The sequence below is a fragment of the Zophobas morio genome, unplaced genomic scaffold (assembly GCF_036711695.1).
Source record: "Zophobas morio isolate AGI-343-1 ecotype UQ-CSIRO unplaced genomic scaffold, CSIRO_AGI_Zmor_V1 ptg000009l, whole genome shotgun sequence".
Taxonomy (NCBI): Eukaryota; Metazoa; Arthropoda; class Insecta; order Coleoptera; family Tenebrionidae; genus Zophobas; species Zophobas morio.
In genome coordinates, this window is record NW_026972114.1 from 3,092,405 (window position 1) to 3,116,082 (window position 23,678).

At 38.2% G+C, this 23,678-nt stretch overlaps 1 long non-coding RNA gene across 1 annotated transcript; it reads right to left on the reverse strand.

Moving 5' to 3' along the window:
- Nucleotides 1–535: 535 nt before the first annotated feature.
- On the reverse strand, nucleotides 536–1,591 carry LOC135125667 (uncharacterized). Its single transcript, XR_010279934.1, has 3 exons — nucleotides 1,522–1,591; nucleotides 1,263–1,465; nucleotides 536–705 (listed from the first exon to the last, which is right to left on the reverse strand). It is a non-coding gene; the product is annotated as an uncharacterized LOC135125667 (long non-coding RNA).
- Between the last annotated feature and the right edge of the window lie 22,087 nt (nucleotides 1,592–23,678).

Here is a 23,678-nt window from a genome sequence, read left to right on the forward strand (position 1 = left end):
TAGTATGTCGCTAGATTCTCTATATTTTGATGTATCTGTTACGTTTTATTTTAAACGCCAATATAACGTATTAAATGGACATAGACGTTACGTATATATCACAACATCGTAAACATATGACTCTCAGTATATTTTATTAACATGATCTATGCGATATGAATAGGCATTTCAAAAAGTCTAGTTACCATTTATATGTATCATTTAGGGATATGGATATGGAGAGTAAAATTTAGAGCTTACAGTAAATTATTTTATTCAATGTTTGAAAAAATATGTATAATATGTAATAAGTAATAAAATACAAAAATTAATATAAATTCATAATATAAATAAATAAATATATATATGATTTCCTAATTCGAAAATAATACAATATAATGCACACTTAAAAAAAGACGCAGAAACTATAAACTGTGGTTGTTTTTTCTTTCTTCAGGCGTTGACTAGAATGTCGTAGCCACTCTGAGCAGCATTGTCTATTGCGGAATGGGTCTTTATTGTAATTTCTTCAAAAATAAAAACTGTAATAATTATATTTATTGCAAAATAATACCTTTCATGATATTCATTGTTTTTGTCCCAGCCATTCTGGAATTTTCCTACTGAACGAACAAGCTACAGCAAATTCGGTGAAAAATATTTTTTTAATACACGCTCCACATTGTTCTTTTTCCCATTACCACCTATCTGGGACAATAGCAGTTCCTGAAATAAGAAAAAGTGTATATTTTTATGTGTATACCGAATGACTGTGAAATAAGTTCGAAAAATAAAACCACAATATCACGAAGTAGAGAAAATTTTAAATAATTTCTTTTATCTAGTCCTAATTGAGGGGAAAAAATATCAACATCTACACCTCATTCAGTGCCATTATTTGTTTTCATCTAAGCAATACACAGCAAAAACAAAGAAAAAATTTAGTCACAATGGAAACTGAATAAATTATTGACATTTAACTAGATGTTCCGTATTTGTTTCTTGAAACTGGAGCAGCAATTTAATTACTTTGAATCCGTGTGACAATTAAAGAATTTTTTTTTCCGAATCTATTTGGAAGTCACCGCGTATGTATAACATACAGGGTGCTTCACTATAAGACTTTTCTGCAACCCACTATGTATGTAACGTGTTAAGCGAAATGTGTCATGTTTAGTAGGTTCCTAAAAAGTGTTATAGTATTGCAGGCATCTACCTGTATATAATATCAAATATTATGTTATATGTAAGTACATATAAATTTATTGTATTTTTTAACTTACAAAGAAACCTGCTTGTTGTAGTATCCAAAGATAATCTTCTAATTCCTCAAAATTTGTTTAGCTGTGGTCTGGCGGCATATCTTCTATTACTGTTTTCTTTTTGATTTGTCAGATTTGATGACGTTTTCATGTTGGAGATTTGTTCACTCGTTTCCTTTCGAATTTCTTTTGTTTCGCACATATTATTTGTATTTGTTTCAAGTCTAGAGTAAAATTATGTTCACTAGCACCTAGTTCATAAAAAATTGCAGTAACATACCTTTGCAACATTTTATGGCAAAGCGCCTCACTTTCAAAAACAATCACCGTAAATTTCTTCAAAATCAGCGGGAGTATCTTCAGTGATTAATGGTGGTATTTCCAGCTTATCTGAAAAAACTGTTTTTGTTATTTACGTACAGTTATCAAAAACAACAGAAGCACGTAAAGGGATCGTCGGACTGCACCTCCCAAACATCTGGTGGATAGTAAATGCAGAAGTTGAGCGTTATTTTTTCATTAGATGGAATAAATTTAATAAAATTAAAAATTAACCACTCTCTAATTTTTTTGGTACCCATCATCGCTTTATAATTGTCTTTATAAAATCAAAATTCGACGAATGAACTCTTCAAAACCTTGTCCCGTTTCAGGGACAACGGACAAATAATTTTTATGACTTTGTTTGTATCGTTGTGTCTTCCCTATATTACCCCATATGTTCTATTTATAATTTACCAAGCAGGTACTTACAAAATAACATTTCAACTGAACAAGTTTGAAGAAATAATTCTTAGAAATTATTACAATGAAAAAAACTTGTCTTTGGTGTATTTCTAATAAAGCCGTTGTATTTTTCGCTCTGAATATAATTATTAATTAAGCATTACGAACTCACTGACGAAGGTCACTTTTTAAAGAATACGACGACCCACATCTAAGTGACCATATAATCTTTAACAATAAATTTCAAATAATACCATAATGTTTTTCTTTAATTTTGATAAGGTGTTCTAAAACTATATGTAAATCGCCACATCTGATATGTTTCTATTTCTGTCTTCATTCTAGACGCTGTATTTACGTGAGCAAAGGATGCCGTATCTGGGATTTTAAGGGCGGAAGCGTATACCTGCGTAAATACTGTAAATACAGTGGTGTCGAACGAAGACAAAAACAGAAACATACCCGATGTATTGGTATTATACATACACACAGTAAAAAATATTGAACACCATAACACACCACAGAACACCATTCAGTGCTCTCAGAGGTCCCAATAGTTTGGTGTAAATTTACACCATTTTTTTAAGCACCAAAACTTGGTGTTAATTGAATCGTACATCTGGTGTTATTTTTATAAACATTGGTGTTAGTGATATCCTTATAGGTGTAAACTTAATAAAATTTATGATTAAATTGTCACTACATCTGGTGATAAATCAATCGGTACTCGGATGTAAATAAAAAGAATATTATATTATTGCAAAACCTTTATTAACAACAAAAAATAATAAACTGAATAAACATTCTCACTTAAAAAAAACATTAAATGCCTATAATATTCTAATGCACATAGTTCGTAAATATAACTTTTGGGACAAGATACCTAGCATCACTTCCTGTTTTTTGACTAATATGATAAGTTTCTTTATGAGGTATAAAATTCAAATTTTTCAACACAATTTCATCTGTTGGAGTTATAACATATCCATAAGAATATGTGTCAAGAGTTTGATAAAGGAGTGCAATAAAATATGGTACATTATCAACAATTAAAATATCAATAATTTCTGCAAACTCAGGTGTATTATTGTAGACCAAACAACATATTAAAAATTTTGGTTTATAACGAATTCCTCGAAAGTGTAACCATTTTGTTAAAATAATAGATGCATCAATTTCACTCATTTCAAAATAACTTAGTAAAATATGTTTGTATTTGTATGTTGTTATATTAAGTAGTACTGTAGGGCCAAAAAGTGTTGTTTCTTGCAAATGTCCTTCTTCCCACTTAGAAAAAATAAACTGTTGATGTCTGCAGCTTAACATCTTACAAATATTTTTGAAATTTTTTAACTTAGCAATCGTATTTTTGAAAAAATTATGTTTACCCTCAAAGCGCATATTCCACATATGCACTAATGGACCCATTATTTTAATGATTCTGGGATAGTGTACCATAAAATGATGTTTTGGTAACAACTTCGCGTTAAATTCTTCTTTTAATTTCTGGTGGTGATAGGATATAAGTATTTTTAAGGTATTAATTTCTTCTCGAGGAATTACTGGAGAAAATACGATCTGCATAATCTTTAATAACGAAAAAATAACTTCCCATTTTGACATTAACTCATCAGTCAATAAATCGCCAAATATAAGAGGTAAAAATCTTATTAAACACCACGTTTGACTGGCTTTCTGATTAATTAAATGACCAGGTTTATTCAATGTTATAGGGCTCGGAAAATTTGATCGGTCGGTATAACCATAATCATAAGCCAATATTCTGTTGTTAATGGTCTCTAATGTTAATATTTTTTTGTCTACAAAATACTTCAATAATAATTTTATTTCAAACTGAGCAACGCCTTCCAAAATGTCATGCATTATGTCAACTGTTGGGCAGTCAAACATATTAAAATAATGCATATTATTTAAAACACTTTTCTCTTTGATTCCAAAATGAGATAGCACGTTTGGATCCTTATTATTTTTTACTTCGTCACAATGTAAGTTATAAGCGTCTTTAGTGCGAATAGTGAGATTTTCTTCAGAAACTACCGTTTGAATGTCATCTTTTGGAGTTAGGCAAAATCGACAAAAATACTTTGCAGAAAATGACTCTACCATCCCTAGAAGCATGTTCCCGCCCAAGTTGTCATGACAAATAGATGTCAGTGTTCCTTTTATGGGATTATCAAAATTATGAACTATTATTCCAACAATTTCTAGGATATTTATTTCATCAACGACATATTGTAAAATTTTATTGAAGCCAAATTTTTTTATATCACCGGAGTGAAACAAACCTACTAAAAAAATATTTTCTAACTTTCCGTTAAAAATGGAAGGCAAATTTTGAATAATGAGATAAAGAGCTCCTAGCTTGTAAGCACCGGTTTTACTTCCTAGTGGATTAACTGTTTCAAACTCGTCAAAATAAAGCTGGAGTAAAAAATGAAAATCAGTATTTTTAAAAAAATCACACGACCGATAATATTCGCCATCAACAAAATGTCTTAACACATTCGGCTCACTGAAAGTACGTTTGGTTAGATATGATAAAAATAATTTATTTGTGCACAGATACTTTAAAGTTTCTACTATAGATATGTAACAAAACGTGACTGGCTTGAACTGTTCTCTATAAATATTCAGTTTCTTGTCATAAACCTTGTCTACTCGACTTCCTATTGTTACTTCTTTAGGTTGAACTGCTGAATTTGCTAGTTTTTGAATTTTATAAGTGGTATTGATTTTGTCATATTCTTTTGAGATCATATTCGTGAGTACTACAACTGGAGTGGTTGTAGAATTTTCACGGAAATATTCCATGACAGTATCTAAAGTTTCCCCAGTAATATCTAATACTGTTTGTAACGTAGACATGGGCAGTTGTAATGAAAGCAGTTTTTGGCAAAAAGTTGTAAATGTTAAATTAATATTAGTTTCGCCAATTTCATCAACGGAATTACATTCATCTAGAAGAGCAGCATCATTTGCAATTAACTTATTTACATTGCTTAAAACTGATTTTGACTGTGCTTGAGTTGACTGTTTACATTTGACTACATGACGTCTGAAGCCACTCAGTGTGCAGAAATATTGGTAACATGTAGAATGACAACATTTTATTTGTAAGTTAGGGTTATCGTAAAGTGTATGTGCAATTTTTAAATGTTTCATAAATTGACTAATGTCAAAAAACTTTTTTTTACAATACGTACAGTTCAAATACATTGTTCAACAAGTTGTTACACAGATAAACGTGCCCTTAATTCATGCATTTTTGGAGTAAATGTCACCGAATCTACTTCTACCTTATAAAAGTAAACCTGAATAAATTTAAAAAAAGTTTCTAAATTTACATCATACTTTAAATTTAATACAAAGTGAACTTTAAATAAATAATCGAATGCTAATACAAAATTTGAAAATTTTTCAGGTAAAACATTCCCATCAACAATCACTACATACTCATCAACAGCTGCTTTGTTGTATCCTCTTGCCAGAATGAATGGCTGAGTATTTTTTGTACTTTTGATTATTTCTTGCAGCGACGTGCTATTCTAAAAAATTACACAAACATTGGTTTACAAAAAAAACAATAAGTAAAATGCATACTTGCTGAAACACAATCAGTTTGGAGAATGCTTGTTGTATGGACACTTTCGACGCTTTTTGTTTTGCTTTTGGAGATGGAGGGAGCATCTTAATTAAAGAAAAAAATGTTTTCGTTGTGTCATTGTATTCAATGTTCGTTAGTTCTGAACTAGACACGGCTAAACAAATTTTCAAAATTTTTTCTTTTTGCTTTTTGAATTGAACCTCAAAATCGTCTGCGCAATGCGGAAACATAGAATTAAAATCTTGCTGAATCTACAAAATAAAAACACTGAATGGAATATATAATGAAATAATATTTGTCTAACCAATCCAGATGTGTCTATAAATCTTGGGAAAAGTTCTAAAACATTGTCTTTTTTAAATTTGCGAAAATGAAATGTATCTAACATTTTTAGTTTGATAGTTTGTTCCTGTGTTTTTGGATCCGCTTCTTTTAAAAATATTACATTTTCGTCTACTTCAAGGGTCAATTCTTCACTAGGGCCTGGTTCGGTAAGTTTCGGTTTTTTTGGTGGAGGCAGAGTTTTTTCAGTGATCTTATTCGTTTTGTTAATTCTATTTAAAGTTCGTAGTCTGTTGGCCAAATAACCTCCATTTGTTTGTGCGTTGAAAAACATTTCCTTTAAAAATTTAGTCAATACATATTCGGCACCAAGTTTCCTGAAACTTACATAACCGCCAGTAGTACTTACGGGATTTTTTAAGTTAGGAAATATGGTAACAATTTCTTCAGCATATTTCATCTTTTCCAGTTTTGGAACATTGTGTTGATATATGTTAAAAAGAATGTTTGCCACAATATTCACCAAGTGAATCCTAGTTCGATCCGTTAGAAATTGATTTTTTTCGTATTCGTCTAATATGTACTGACCTCCAGATTGACGTATTTGAGACCGTAAATCCTAAATTAAATTTCAGAAATTAGATAATTAAATTTGTTCAACTTACAAAAATTTCATTCAAGTATAAACCTTCATCTAACGACGAAGTTGTAGTTAACGTGGAAACAGATGAACAACTTGGTGTTGCTTCATCGCAAGGCGAATCAAGATTAGTGTAGCCTAAACGTGATTTAATTTTTGTTATGTTAAATAGGTATATGAAATGGCACACAATAAAATTTGATCATAAATTAAATTATTACCGCTTGAGAAAATGCCACAATCCCTTGTTTCTTTCGTCACTGCTACAAATGTGATGGATTCATTGGTTGTGATAAATAATTGAAAGACATCTTCCTCGATTTCTGCGCCATCTGTATCCATTAAAATAATATTTCCATCGATACTAAATTTCTTTTGTACTACAAAAATCATACTTAGTGTTGAAGATACATCTAAATTGTTCATTACAAAAAAGTAGCATCATCACTAATTAGTAATTAATAATGAGCGGACAAAAATACCAATTCACACTGTCTTATTCGTTTTCCACTACAGTGGATCAAGTCGCACGTAGCAGTCAATAAATTGTGCGGGCTGTAAGTATCCGCTCTTTACTAATTATACTTATGATTTATTTTTCTTTTGATGCAAAAGCCTACACATTAGATATACCGCTGAAATTTCGAATAATAACGATCTACAAACTACTGGACCGATGTTTTTATGTGTCTAGCATTTACTAAACACACTTGCGAATGTATTCCTAATGGGTGCTTGGTTGCATCATCCATAGACACCAGACGTTTATACTTACTGTCTGCACAAAAATCAGGAAATGAGACTGCTTCATTCAGAATCATCCATTTCGTAATATTGTTGTATCTAACTTTAACACCTTTCATTATTGTCACAATAACACAAACAAGTAATAGCCAAAACCACCAAAACCATAATATAATATCCACTTGTTGTGTTGGTGCTTTCTCGTTTTGCGAATTGCGATGTGAGAGAAAGAATTGCGCAGACGCGACAGGCTCATGGCGCGCCGTGTAACACCGCCGGTGTAGTTCAGCGCGACTTCATCCGAACTGTGAGCGGGGTATCTATTTTAAGTGTAAAAGTGATCACTGGTTCGATTTCAGTACGTCAGTTTCGGTGTAAACGAGGCATATTAGTTGAAAAGTGCACCATTTAGTGTTAAATCTATAAAAATGGTGTTTATATTCACACCGAATTCGTTGGTGTAATTTGAAAAACACATTTATTAAAATTACACCAGCAATATTTTTTACTGTGCACTCTATGTATTACCGACATTAAGAGCAGGTTTTACTCAAGCCATTCATTCGTTTCTCGAACTGTGAAATCAGTGAATTCTGAGGGACGTAAACATTTTCGAGGGGAGAAGTGAATCTTAGTCACACCGTACACAGAAAGATTCAACTTAGTTCGGGTGCCGTCGTCGACTTGTAACACTCCACCGATTATAATATGACAAAAGTATTTCAAAATACGATCTCGTCGTGTCTGGACTTTGGGTTTTGCCCCATTCGATTTTTAATTTGTTTTTTCTATATTTCGGCTCTACTAGGGTGGGGGATGCCGTGGTTAAAATATTTGCATATATTTCGCAGTCACCCTGTATAACTTTGAAGTGGACGATGCTGCGGCATGAACACTAGAAACAACCTTATTGTTGAATGTTTTAAAATTACAATTTTGTTTTAAGCAACCTTTGTAAGTACAATCTGAATTATGACGAGGTAACGACTCTAAATATTGGCAACGTGATTCCAAAAATTGGGTTAGTTCTTTAAATGTTGGTAATTTATTGGTTACTTTTGACTGCCATTCTTTTATTGATTGAAAATCTAATTTCTCTGTGATAATAGGTACGAGTATTGCGTTCCCCTGATCGACTGGAACATTAAATACTTTGAGGGATTTAATATTATTTGTAATGTTATCACACAATGACTTCAATAACTAGGCTTTAGGTTTTGGTACCGCCTGTGCGTTTAGAATATTTTTAACATGGGCATGGACTAACAATCTCTCATTTTCATATGTTTTCTGTAAAATATCCCAAGCCGCGTCATAATTTGCACTCGAAACCGCAATTGCATCAATCGCCCGCAAGGCTTCACCCTTTAAAGCTGACCTCAAATAATGAATTTTTTCTATATTGCTGAGCGTTTTATTTCCGTGAATGACTGACCTAAAAGTGTCCAGCCATTATGAAAACGACCCACTAAATTCTGGTAATGTTAATACCGGCAATTCTATTTTTGTTTGATCATTAGTGTTAGACTGTGGAGTTACTATGGAACCACCTTTATCCCTTTTCGCGTTATGCCGTCTTAATAACGATTCAATTGCAGCAACCGTATCATAATGATATATATTTGCAAAATCGACCCTTTTATTTGCCCTCTCTTCCAACTTTGTTGCATTTGCATTACCCTGTTCTATACATGACTGAACGTCACAAAATTCCTTGAACGCGCCAATTGCAACCGTATGTCTCGCTTTAATGAAACTGATATCTCTATTTTCGTCAAAATTATTTGTAAAATTTTGAATACGTTGCAAAAGATTAATAATTTGGATTCTTTCATGTTTATAGGCAGCTACGTCTTTTGCTTTAGTCATGTTTGATATTTAACGATCTCAAAAAAATGCACAAATTTCCGCAAAAAATAGAGACGGGTTGGACGAGATATGAAATGGTAAAATCTGACCTTTTCTGCAGTACTTCGTGGTGATCAGCTGCTGACTTCTGCTGCTATGTGCGCCCTTGTAGATTAATGATGATTGAAGATGATTGAAGATGATGATTGACGTGCCTCAGTTGACACGTTCTTATATTTTGTGGTCCGTGGATCAGCTCGGATTCACTGATTACACTGCCCGATATCCCGGCAACTTTTGTGGAATTAAATCAGGAGAAGATAATTCCGTGTTATTGTAACGCAACATATCCGGAATTCTAGTACCATTTTTTTTAATTTGAATAAAGGACCAAAACTTTTTTGGGTCATCTGTAATCTTGGTTTCGATCTCCGCAATATATTTCTTATAAGAATTCTCTAAGAGATTTACAATTAGACCGATAAGATTTGAACAAATGATAGAAATAATTAGATTTGTATTTTTTATATAACATATGAATTTTATCTTTAGTTTTTAAAGCAGCTATTATTACTTTATTAAACCATGGTGGATATTTATGACGACGGATACTATTACATTTAATTTTTGGTATCGCTAAATCAAATATTTGAAATAACTCTTTGTAGAATAACGAACCAATCTGATCAACATTAGAGCAAGAGTCGAGAATGTTCCAATCACAGGACGTTAGTTTTTCATATAGCAGGGGATAATTAGATTTTTTGAAGTTGTATTGTTCAATGGCATTATTAAGAGGAAAGACGTTAGGGGTTTGATCGTTGAGGTTAACTTTTATTAAAAGGGGTGGATGGTGAGCATCAATTTTATTGAGAAGAGAAAAGTTCAACACGGCAATTAAGATTAGAAAAGATTAAATCTAGGATTCTTTGGTGAGCATTTTGTACAGAATTGAGTTGAGAAAGATTATTAAGTGCTTGAAAATTGTTAAGAATGATACTTTGATGATCGGAGTTATTAGCATTAGCAGTAAATTATGCAGCATTAAAATCCCCATAGATGAGGATCTTATCACTTTTCATGAATTGATAGGTACTGATTATGTCAAAAAATAACTCAAAGTCATGCATAGATGAAGATGAGGTTACATAGACTGCAAGAATGATAATACTTTGACCTTTGTGAATAATTTTCACACCTACAAAATGAATATTCGGAACAATATTGTTAACATTTGAAAGTCCAAACCTATAGATTGAATTATGTTTCGAACACTAATCAAAACTCCTCCACCAAGGGAAACATTCATAATTTGAAAGTCTCTGTCCTGCCTGTAAACTACAAAGTCATTAGGAAAAAGTTCACTATCCATTATATCACTGTCTAGCCAAGTTTCAGTAACTGCTACAACTTCAATATTCGTATTTAAACAGATGTTATTATAGAAATCCTTAACCTTAGTACGCAATCCTCGGACATTTTGATAAAAACAACAAAGAGGAGATTTATTATTTTGATAATGTGGCTTAATAATGTTTGAACATAATGGATTCTTTGTTAGAGAATAGGAGTGCAAACTACCAGAATTAAGTACAACTGGTTGCTATCTGACCAGACCAAATATGTCGTGTTTTAGTTTCGTAATGATATTATTATGATCACTGCATTTCTCATAATCCCAAACAGCATGATTTATATCTATATCCAGATTCTTATTTTTTTATTGACGCATTTTAAAGAGACTGATTCCTGATTACAATCTTTTAAGTCATGACTAGCGCCGCATCCAGGACAAGATAGAGGGTTTCTCCAGTATTTAGATGAATGACCCAATGCATTGCAGTTAAAGCACCTAGTAATATCAATGGCATCATATATGGAACACCCATTTAATCCTATAAGACAGTGCCCAAGACTTATAGCTTTTTTATACGTATATAGGTCAACTTCTAATACAGCCTGAAAGATTTCTTCATTTTTCTTTATAGTACTAAATTTCAATACCTTACAAACTGCACCCTCACCGAAAATAGATTCGTTTTGATATAAGAAACTAGGTCATCTTGATCAACATATTTGGGAATTCCTGAAATTGTGATGCGGGGTCCAGGTTTGTTTTTTTATTTCATGTACTTCATATGCATCTGCTAATTTATCTTTGGCGACTTTCTTAAATAAGGTAGAGCCATCACACTTTACAAGCAAACAGCCATCTTTGAATGTTTTAACTTTGCCGATATTAATGTTGTCTTTCAGAGGGTTTACATTTTTGATTACATCGGATTTAGTTTTAGAAATAGTTTGCTTGTCATCTTTGGGTTTAACAATAATTGTCGATTTTGAATTCTTACTAACCAAGCTAGCATAGGAAATTTTAGCCGATCTATCTTCTAAATCAACATGAGTGGAATGATCAACAACATTCCCAGGCAAAACATTGTTTAATTTAGTTATCTCAGCACGTAAATAACTATTTTCTTTGACTAAATTTTGCACATTGTCTTTAAGTTCGTAAATAATGTCAATAAGAGGTTTTAACTGTTGTTGCACAATGCTGTTAAGAGTTTTTAGAACATCCGTTGACAGATTAATCCCAGGAGCTTCACCAGCTTCCGGAAGAATGGAGCCGAAACTACATTTCCAGAACGACAGCTTGAACAGTTTTAATTGGTCATATTCTTCTTTACTAACATTAGCACATTCTGAATGAAAATAAGATTTACATGTTTTACAAGACAAGTAATTGTCAGTACGTCCAATTGTATTAATGCATTTAGAATACTTGATCGCTATCTTTTAAAATAACAGTGCTATTCAGTTACACTGAACCCGTATAGGGTCAGATAACGTTCAAGAATAAAAACCCAACAACGATAAGATGTATATCGGAGGAAGCAAAAACCAAAGAAATGAATCGAAAAAGTTCAGCCAACCTATTAAGAGGGGCCAAAAAAAGAAAATAAACGCCAAAGGCACTACATTAAATTATGTTATTTATTATATTTACTTATCTTAGATTAGGTGTAGAAGTCAGCCAAATCACGTATCACACACACACACACACACGCACGCACGCACGCACGCACGCACGCACGCACGCACGCACGCACGCACACACACACGTCCGCACCTTGCCGCGGTTAGAGAGTAGAGTAATACTAAAGACGTAATTTAACACTTATATGAAACATTTTATTCAAATGTACCAGCAATGAACCATACATGTATATTATTGGCGCCAAGGCGAGGTAAGTTCTATGCACACAACGCAATGTAAACAAGTAGTGAGGTAATAATAAGTTTTTATTTAGATGGTGGGGTAAGTGTTGTAAATGAGTGTTTTAATCCGAACCCATGAAAATTTTGAAAACGAAGGAAATTTATCTGTAAACTCAAAAACTTCTTGTTTTTTCGGAGCCCTTTTTTTCATTAATTTGTTTCTGAAAATATTTTATTATGAATTTTTTATCTTCCACATTCCACGTTTGCCTGTTGTCTACAAGCAAAAATATTATGTTTACTTGAGAAAAAAAAATGGAAGTCAGGTGACCTATTTTTCTCGCACATTGTTTGCCTTTTGTTAATGGGTTATTTTGCAGTTCTAGTATTTCTTTATCTTCTGCACCTATTTCATAACTAACTTGTTCTTCAAGTTTCTGTTGAGACATCTCACTCTCTACTTCTAAATCTGTATTATTACATCCTGTGTGTTCGTGATCGTCTCTTTCTTCAAAACTGTTATCTACTTGATCAGAATTCCCTACAATATTTATATTAGCTGCATTTCTTTTTGAAACTAATCAGTTACTTACTAGGATAAACATTTTTTGTTTCTTCTGCATTTTCTTCTTCATTGTTTTCATTTTCATCGCCAATACTTTCCATATCAATTTCAATTTTTCCAGTGACTTATTTTTAAATTCAGTAATACTCCCTTTTTCCATTAATTGGAGAATTTTTGAAACCTTAACCACTAGGTGTAGCGTATTTTCTGATGGCTGAACATCCATCAATCCATCGTGATGATTTAGGGTATGTAAAAAAATAACTATTTTCGGAAGAAAACCAGTTAAGATTTGAGGATGCCAAATCATCATCGAAAAGTATTTCTGACAACTAAAATTATGGAAAACGAGGATATTAATACGTTTACTGCTAAAATATCAATGTTTAGGGCATTTTTTATATTTTGTCGGTGCGGCCTCCACGTGTTGGTGGTGTCTTTGTAAGGCAGCTACACGTGTGCGGACCTTCAACCTTGTAAGGCGGCCGCCGTCTGAAGTGCGGCTCGCACCACTTCTGGCGGAGAGGTTTGGACGGGGTATTTCCCCCCTAATATAATGTCATCTTGTGTGTACATCAGCAGTGTAAGTAGGATCGTTGCAACGTAACCATCGAAGGAAGTTGAAATAAAAACAAAGTAAAAATACAGTCCGCTTATTTATTTTGAAACGACCAAGAACCAAACATTTTTGGTCATTCGACCCGGATCGCGAACTAGTGTAATTTAAAAGTCGTGCCAGTGTAATATTAAGGGTGAGCAGCAGTTCCAGTAAGGAAACACCACTACTGCTGGTACAAAAATAACGACGGCAGCAATTACAGTGAAGAATCACCACCACGTCGTGAGTTTCAAAACGATCCGCTGTAGCATCAAGAAAGGTCAGTCCAATTCTTTCCCTTTAATTTAAGCAACCTTTTGTAATAAATTATCGGTTAAAATATCACAAAAAACATCGCCGCACAAATTTGTGTTTTTTTGTAAATATTCATTAAACGTGTCATCAATATGAGTACCGTAGAAGAACTGAAAATCCAGCGTAAGCAGATTAAGGGAAGTATAACGCGACATGAAACTGCAGTAAACCGCTTTAAAGATACCGATGACGTTTTATTGTTGAAAATTCGCCTGGCAGAGTTGACTAATATTTTCAAAACGTACAATGAAATACAAGGTAAAATCGAAATGTTACAAGAAGCTTCTGACGCAAATTACGCCAATAATTTAGAAGCAGAAAATAATAAAGAACGCGATAAAGTCAAAACGCAATACTTTAACTTGGTGAGTAAAATAAAATCAATTTTTCTAAAACTCCAACTGGGTACTAGTAGTGAAAATAATAAAGATGTTACAGCGTCTAGCTCGCAAACAATAATTAACCTCACAAAAAACGGTGTAGATGCGCAAAAATCGGTAACTAATGTGGAACCACTACCCCTACTGACCCTTTCGGGAAAACACAGTAAGTGGATTAATTTTTATGAGTCGTTCACGTTCTTAGTTGACAACGATGCTTCAATTTCGGACATAAGAAAACTCCATTATTTACGTAGTTGTCTAAAAGATGAAGCCTTTAGAACTATCATTACCTATATCCAGTGGCAATTAGGAAAATGCAAAAAAACTATTACAAAAACGTTTTAAAAATACGCGTTTAATTATTACTGAACATGTAACTAACATTTTAAATATAGCACCGGTAACCAGGCCTTCTGTCTGCGACACTTATTTGATACGGTAAATAATAATATTGAAGCACTAAAAATAATAGAACTGCCTGAAAATTATAAGGTTTTGGATATATTCATGATTACTATTTTAATGGAAAAATTGGATTTCGCAACTAAGAAGGAGTGGCAAGCTTCTTTAAATAACAACCTACCCACTTATCAGCTTTTTAGTAATTTTATTGAGAAAAAATGTGAAGTGCTAGAATCTGTCAGTTCATTGAAGTCAAACGAAATTTTACATGGAACTTTCAGAAATTCAAAAATGACAGCCTCCAAAAGAGCCACGAATGTAACGCAAAAAAGAAATATCAGTCATCCAAGCGCGACAACTCCAAATTGCCTCATTTGTAAAGGTTCACATTTTATTAATCAGTGCCAGAATTTTTTGTTTAAAGGGGTAACTGATAGATTGAAACAAATTCAAGAGCTGAAATTGTGTAATACTTGCCTTAAACCGAAGCATAATGTTTCTAAATGCTGGTCAAAAAATTCTTGTTCCAATTGTGGTCAAAGACACAATTCATTGCTGCATATCAGCGAATTCCCAGAACCTGTAAATGCATTGCATATTAAAACATCAAGTCAAGTTCTTTTATCCACAGCTTCTTTATTTATTGTTGACAGATATGGTAAATTTCACAAGTGTAGAGCCTTATTAGATCAGTGTTCCCAAGTCAACATCATTACGCTAAATTTATTTAAAAAATTAAAATTAAACTTGCGACGAAATTCCGGATGGGACGGTCCGGTGACGGTCCGGAATCTCGCCGATAACGTAGGGGGTGGCGGCGTACTTGAGTGCCAAGCTTTGGGTCGACTAGTATCGCTGATGTCAGAAACACGTCTGGTCGACCAAACTTATGCGGCTACCTTCACGCCGCCGGGGGTGGCGCCTTCGGTCAGGAGCGGCGGTAGCTCGGGCGCCAGCTCCCTCTCCGGGGGAGGGAGCGCCGGGGTGCTCTAAAGCCGGAGACACGGCATTCAGGTGATGAGCCGCCGCGAAAACTAGAGAATAATAAATAAAACGGCGAGGATATTTTATAACAAAAATAGGGTTTATTCCCTGCCACCAGCTACACGTTCTAAAATAATAAAACTACGGCTAAACAACTTCAATATCTAACAAACGGTTTTACAGACTAAATTAAATTAAATGTCCGGCACGGTCGTTCCTCCTGGGCGGCGACGGTGACACGGTTTTTCGCTCAGGGGCGGCGACTCCAAAACCGGTACTAACACGGGCAGACGACCCAAGAAGGTACTTACGGTGGTCGGAGGGTCAACTGCAGACTTCTTACTTCTCAAAAACACTCTTCACCAGGACAGCAGCCACACACTTCCGCACTCTCTGGAGTTGCAGGGAAGAATCCCCCTCTTCGGCCGCGGCGGCGCGGCGATCGCCCATTTACCCCCGGCTTTCGCGGTACGCGCCACGGTTTCCGGCCCGCGAAAATTCGCTTCGTTACATTCCCCCCTTTCGTCGGCAAAAAAAGGACCCACCCCCACAAAAGCTACCTACAAAAAAGAAACAAAAAAAGAAATTAAATGCACACACTGCGGCGACTGTTCAACGGCGGTTTCCGGTCCGTCCTCGCACGGCATTGGTCCTTCTGGACGGGCTCACGCGGGGTGACGGCAGGGGAAGCTCCTTAGGGACGGGGCGCGGGACTTCGCCAGAGGACGGTCGACGGGGGCGGCTTCTGCAGGGTCGTTCCGGTAGGCCGCACTGGCAGGCGGCGGACGTGGTGCCCACGAGGCCGCATCTTGAGCAAAATTTGGGGCCGGCTGGATACGGGCACTGGCCTCGACAGTGGCCCGGCCGCGCGCAATGCCAGCAGACCTCTTGGTCAACTGGCACATACCGGGCCACAGGGTCTCGTCGGGAGGCCTCTCCTTCTGTTTGGACCCCGCGGGAGACTAGCTGGGGAGCTGCTCCCATGGGGGGTCCCACCTGGATCCCCCGGGACTTTGGGCGGTGTCCAGCGGCGGCGGGATCCTCTCCCCGGAGCAGCTCAGCCACCAAATCACGTACGACCGGGTTATCCATCTGAAAACAGACATCACAGTCAATCACCGCATCGTTTGGAGCGCGTCGGATGCGCGGGTTTCTAGCCGACGGTCCGGGCACGGGTGGCAGCGCGGTGGACTCGGTAGGGGTGTTCTGCGACTCAGGGCGATTCCATACGAACGTCCCCCGGAGGATGTCGCTGGCGATGGCGTTGGCGCGCAGGAAGTCCATCCCTAATACCATAGCGGTGGTGAGGGTTGGAAAAACGGCGGCTCGGACTGTCACGGGGACGTCGCCGATTTTCATATCCAGGTCGTAACTTCCTGCGGACGGGACGATGTTGCCATGGGCCATTTGGATCCGAACCTGGGGGGCTGACACGGGGACAACGTTTCGTTGGCGCAGCACGGTGGCAACTTCCTTGCCAATGAACGTGCTGACGGCTCCGGTGTCCAGCAGGGCGTCGTAGACGATGCCAAAAATTGTGACGGCGATATGGGGACGGTCGTCGGGGAATTTGAGTGGAGCTTCCATCGACGGAGTCGGCTTGGATGGCTGCTGCGACGGCTTGGACGGGTGCTGCGACGGCTTCGACATAGCGCAGACTTCTCGCTCGTTTCTTCGGTCACAGGGGCACTCTCGGGACATTATACCGGTTCGACCGCACCTGCAGCAGAACAGTCGGCGTGGCTTCCTGCAGGCCGAGCGGTAATGTCCGGATTCTCCACACCTCCAACATTTGACGGTGGTTCCGGTGTTGGCGGTGGCGCCTGTGGACTGCTGGATGGGCCTGGACGACGGTGGTGGGAGACGAACGTTCTCCAGCCTTCGCGGTGGCGCCGTAGATGGCTGCACGGGCCTGGACGACGGCTGCAGGGGACGGTTTTCAGACTGAGGGTCGTAAGCATACCTGGCCGTCGGAATCTGGGTCGTCGTCGAAGTGCGATTCGGTGGTGGGACTGATGAATGGCTCCTCACTTTCTTCTGGAGCTGCTCATATTCATCTATGAGCCTCACCAATTCCCCGATGCTCTCGAAGTCTCTGCGGCGGATGTACTGTCGGTACTCCGGCAGCAGGTGGCTGTACAGGCGACGAAGGACGGCCTGTGGGGAATACCCTCCCAGACGGCGGGTGAGGGTTTGCATCGCCTGTATAAAATCTCTGCCGGCTTCTCCAGGTCGTTGGCGACGGTTGACGATCTGGTCTTCCAGGACTTCTTCATAATTCGGCATGTAGAAGTCCCGGAACTCCTCGACGAAGTCGTCCCAGGAGTACCAGAGGGCCCGGTTGTTACGGTACCACTCCAACGCCTTATCGGTGAGCATTTCCGACAGCACGGCAAGCATCATGTCCGGTTCAATGGCAAAATGTTCCTGGAGTTCTTCGGCGCGCTCCAGAAACGCCATGGGGTCGGTCTCTCCATCGAAGTGAACACGGCTCTTGCGCAATAGGTCCAGGGCTTCCCAACGGGTGTCCCGCGGGTGTGCGTAGCACGACTGGACCGAGTGGCGACTTCGACGGGGCTGTATCGGTGCCGGTGGTGGCACGAAAGACGGACGCTTCGGTGGTGCCGGTCGAAATTCTCGGCTCAGAGACGGCGAAGTTGGTCTCGTGGCTGTCGGTGAGGGCGATGGGGAAAGACGGTGCGGTTCCCTGTACGTCCACGCACTTGGCTCGTCGAGTCGGCTCCTGGGGGCCTCTCCAGAGGTGGGACGAGCAAGTTCCAGCGGGACGGCAGGTCGTGACAGGGCACCTGGGGACTGGACCCGGGGAACGGCACCTGTAGCACTGGTGGGGGCTGCCCATGGAAACGGCGCTGGCATCACCGGTCGTGAAATCACGGGCGTGGGTACGGCATGCCTGGTTAGCGGAATGCTCCAGGTCAGCGATGTCGCTGAAGCCGAATTTGACACCACGTACCCGATGGTCGACGTCGGTATGGAGGCGTTGGAGTTTGACACGATGACGGTGTCCACGACCTCGTCGGTGACGGTCGGGAGAGACGTGGCCAACTCCTCCAGGTTCATCTCCGTGTCGATTTCGGCCTGGCGACGGAGATGAAAATCCTTCAAACGCCGGCGGAGCGTGTCGACGGAACCAGTGGCGTCGATCCCAATCTCGCGCAGGGCTTCTTCCAGCTCGTAACGCTGCAGCTGGTGCACCCACGTCGCGAGCGGAGCTGGGTGCGGCCGGCCTTGGTCCTCCTTACCCATTCTGTGACGTCACCAATTCTGACGGTGACGGTTGATGGCGTCACGGGACTTCGGGGACAGTGGCGGCGTCCACAACACAGCACAAAAACAAAACAAAAACAGTCAGATAACGACGCTTATCTTTTTCGGCAATTTTGCCAAGAAACCAAAAAAAAAACAGACCGCTCAAAAACGACGGTCTCCCGCTGAAAGCGGACAAAACGTAGCTGGTGGCGGCGGACGACCGGGGGCGGCTCACTTTAGGTCCCTGCTCGGGCGCCAAATTATGCGACGAAATTCCGGATGGGACGGGACGGACGGTCCGGTGACCGGTGAATTTCGCCGACAACGTAGGGGGTGGCGGCGTACTTGAGTGCCAAGCTTTGGGTCGACTAGTATCGCTGATGTCAGAAACACGTCTGGTCGACCAAGCTTATGCGGCGACCTTCACGCCGCCGGGGGTGGCGCCTTCGGTCAGGAGCGGCGGTAGCTCGGGCGCCAGCTCCCTCTCCGGAGGAGGGAGCGCCGGGGTGCTCTAAAGCCGGAGACACGGAATTCAGGTGATGAGCCGCCGCGAAAACTAGAGAATAATAAATAAAACGGCGAGGATATTTTATAACAAAAATAGGGTTTATTCCCTGCCACCAGCTACACGTTCTAAAATAATAAAACTACGGCTAAACAACTTCAATATCTAACAAACGGTTTTACAGACTAAATTAAATTAAATGTCCGGCACGGTCGTTCCTCCTGGGCGGCGACTTCCTTCAGGCCGGGCTCCTCCGGACTCTGGGGGCGGCGACCTTGAACCTGGAAATCGCGCGAAGACGGTACGGCGACCCGGGAGGGGAGCGCGGTGACGGTAACGACGCGTGCACGACGGTGTCGATTTTCGACGGTGACAAAAAAAAACGAGGTGACGGTGACACGGTTTTTCGCTCAGTGGCGGCGACTCCAAAACCAGTACTAACACGGGCAGACGACCCAAAAAGGTACTTACGGTGGTCGGAGGGTCAACTGCAGACTTCTTACTTCTCAAAAACACTCTTCACCAGGACAGCAGCCACACACTTCCGCACTCTCTGGAGTTGCAGGGAAGAATCCCCCTCTTCCGCCGCGGCGGCGCGGCGATCGCCCATTTACCCCCGGCTTTCGCGGTACGCGCCACGGTTTCCGGCCCGCGAAAATTCGCTTCGTTACAAACTCTTCAAAGATAACAAACATTATTTCAGGCGTCAATTTAAATGAAACTACTGTTTCTTAATGCGTAAATGTTACCATTAAATCCCAAGTGACTGAATTTGCGGCAACTTTAAATTGTTTAATTTTAGAAAATATTACAAATCAAAATCCATCGGTTACTTTTGATAAATCATTAATCAAACTCCCACCTAACATACAGGTAGCTGATCCAAATTTTAATGTGCGAGATGGAATCGATATTTTAATTGGCGCATAACTCTTTTGGAGCTTGTTAATAGGCTCGCCTATGCAAATTCAAAAAGATCAACTGTACTTTCAAAATACAAAATTAGGATTTGTGGTGGGCGGTGAATTATTAATACCAAACACCAGGAACAGAAATAAGGCATGCAATATATGTAGTTTCATATTCTCCCGAAACGGTCCAACCATCCAACAAGATCTTTTTTCGATTCTCTGTAAATTCGTATGTATCAACATGTATTGTCCGTAGACATAACAAAAATGTATAGGATGATACTTGTATAAATTGCGGCTCTAAATCTGGGTAGAGAATGAATGAACTGTATATTTCGCACAAGGAAGGTCACTGACTCCGATTTCTTTGATAACTGTCTGGATGCGTGTGATGCAGTAGCCCACATGGGATGATATTGCGGGAAGCACAAACTTGCGGTGGTTGCAAAGCGTTCAGCGCGAGTTCTGACTCGCTTCTTCTTCGGACGGTTTTTGTCAGAATCTAAAAACGTTGAGGCAAAAAGAGACCTTCGCTTGTTTATAAGCCCGCGAATTTAATAAATATAAAACTTGAAGAGTATGAAGGATTGAAACCTTGGCATGATATAAAAAAGGAAAAATCATAACTTTACAATGCTACCTCCATTCTAATAAATTAAACAATTAGAAATTATACTAATAACTTAAAGTTAAGAAAAAAAAAAAAAAATTAATGCGAAGACGGAACAATACTAGTGAACCCGTCAGATCGCGATTTTCAACGAATCCTATGGCGAGATAGTTTAACTGAACCAATCCAAGAATGTCGTTTAAATACCGTTACGTACGGAACAACCTGCGCACCGTTCCTTGCTGTCAGGTGTTTGTACCAGTTAGCAGTCGATTCCAAAAATAATTATCCAATTGCAAGCAATATCGTCGAAAGATACTTTTATTTTACATGGATGATTTGCTTACTGGAAGCAATAGACCGAGGAGGAACTTATAATCAAAAATCAAATATCAAATATTCTAGCCCAAGCTGGATTTGATCTATGTAAATGGAATTCCAATTTATCGTCACAAGATCAAGACGAATCTGAGATTAATTTTAATAAAAATGGTGACTGTAAAATTTTAGGTTTTCTCTGGAATAGTTCAGACGATTAGTTAAAATACCAATTTAGGTTGAACCCATAGAAATAGAGGGGAGTAGAACGGGGATCAACCTGCGCGAACGGAGTAAAATTGAATGCCGCCATTTTGAAGGCGACCACAGGCACGAATTTCAAACTAGAACACTAGATAGGAATTGAAACAATCAAATTGAGTTCTGTATAAAGTAGGGTCGTGGATCAATGTGCCTTGGATTTTTGTTGTATACCTTTTTCGCCAAGTTGAAAAATCTAATTCTGGCATATGCTGCTATGATTTCTTTAATGATTGTGACGCCATGATGTTCGTCCACAAAAGCAGTTTCCAAAAAATGATTTTTCAACTTAGGGAACAAATCATCAATTTTTATATAAAATTTTTGTGCCAAAACAATAGTGAAATGTGTAATAAAGCCTGTATCTTCGGGCAATTCATAGTCCGTGAATTGGATAACTTTTCTAATATTCAATTCAGTCTCCTGAAAAATTTTTGCTACACCTAGAGAAGGAATAACGAGCCCACCTATTAAATATATAAACTTTAGTTCACTTGCATAATATGTTAAATATTTTACCTAATACCTCTGTTTTTTCTAAATAGTAATTTGTATGTATTATGATCTTCCATGTCTACTACTACTTTTTCAGTACATTCCTACAAACAATCACTACATCTTATACTCTTTTCCAACGTCCGTATAACAAAACCACCAATGTATGTAAGCACATTGGAAGCTACCTCATTTAATTCAATAAAATTAGTGGTGATGTCATAATCATGATCGTGTAGTAGATCATTTGTTGGTTCTAAGTTATATTTTCTATATAAGGATATGTCAAATGTTTGGAAGTCCTTTTTTGTTGAAGTGCTTGGTACTGTAAGAACTGTGGTGGTATCCAACACTCGACAGTTTCCATTTGTGTTAGTGCATAATATGTTAATTGGGGATTTTTTGAGCATGTTGGTTCTTGGCTTGTTTAAATAAAAGGTTTGTAGATGCCTTGCACTAAGCCTAGTAACATTAATTTTCACTTTCATTAGCAGTATTGGACAGTCAATAAAATTATGTAATAGATCATATAAAAATTTAATTGTGTGTATTGCACGTCGATTTTCCAGGGATAAACACTCAAATTCACGCAAAAGTAATGTTTGACTATAGCCACGTGGCGGAGAAAACTCGTTATGTTTAAAAAATAAATACTTCAGGAAGTGTCTTTGTACTGATTCAATGCGGTTAATATGGACGTCATAGATCGGATACCAAATTAGTGAACCATATTCGAGTTTTGATCTAACGAATGCAGTATATAAAACTTTTACACATTCTGTACTGCCAAAATGTTTATATTTCCTATATATAAAGCCTAACATTTGAAAAGCTGACTTTACTACGGTATCAATTATTATTATTATTATTATTATTATTCAATAAGAATGGAGCAGAGGCAAAGCCTGTGATGCTCTCCTAATACAATTTGTGTGAAAAATAATAATCATATACAAGTATCTAGATAAATTACAAAGTGAAATATACAAAGCAAAATTAATTACTAATGAAGTTAAAAAAAAAATAAATAAATAAATAAAAATAATAACAATTACCTTCAAACCTACAGTTAGAATAAAATTAATTACATTTAGGTTACACTGTGTCTAAACCAACTTCATGTATTGAGTCTAATCTGTTCTTAAAACTGTTAATAGAGGGAGCAGATATCACTTCTAAAGGCAATGAGTTCCAGCAATCGAAGATTTTATTTGTAAAGAAGAATTGACGTTGTTTGGTCCTGAACCTTTCTTTCGCCAGTTTTAAGGGGTGTCCACGTAGTCGGTTATCTTGATTTAAGACAAAAAGATGTTGCGTCTTCTGGTCAAAGAAACCATTTAGAGCTTTATAGGCGAAAATCAGATCTCCACGGAGGCGACGTTGATTCAACGTTGGGAGATGTAATAATTTAAGTCGTTCTTGATAGGAATAATTACGAATGGATGGTAACATTATTCTTGTCGCTCTACGCTGAACTGTTTCAATTAGTTTGTTATCTCTTATAAGCATCGGTGACCAGATCACGGCAGCGTGTTCGAGAAGTGGACGAATATATGATTTAAACAGATAACAGAAAGACTGGAAATCGAGATTGCGAAAAGCCTTGGAGGACAGGAAAATTGATCTGTTAGCTCGTTTCACTATCTCACCGATATGTTGAGACCAGGATAGGGAAGGTGTGATGGTAATACCAAGATCAGAGTGATATTCAACAACTTTTAACTGTTGGTTGGCAA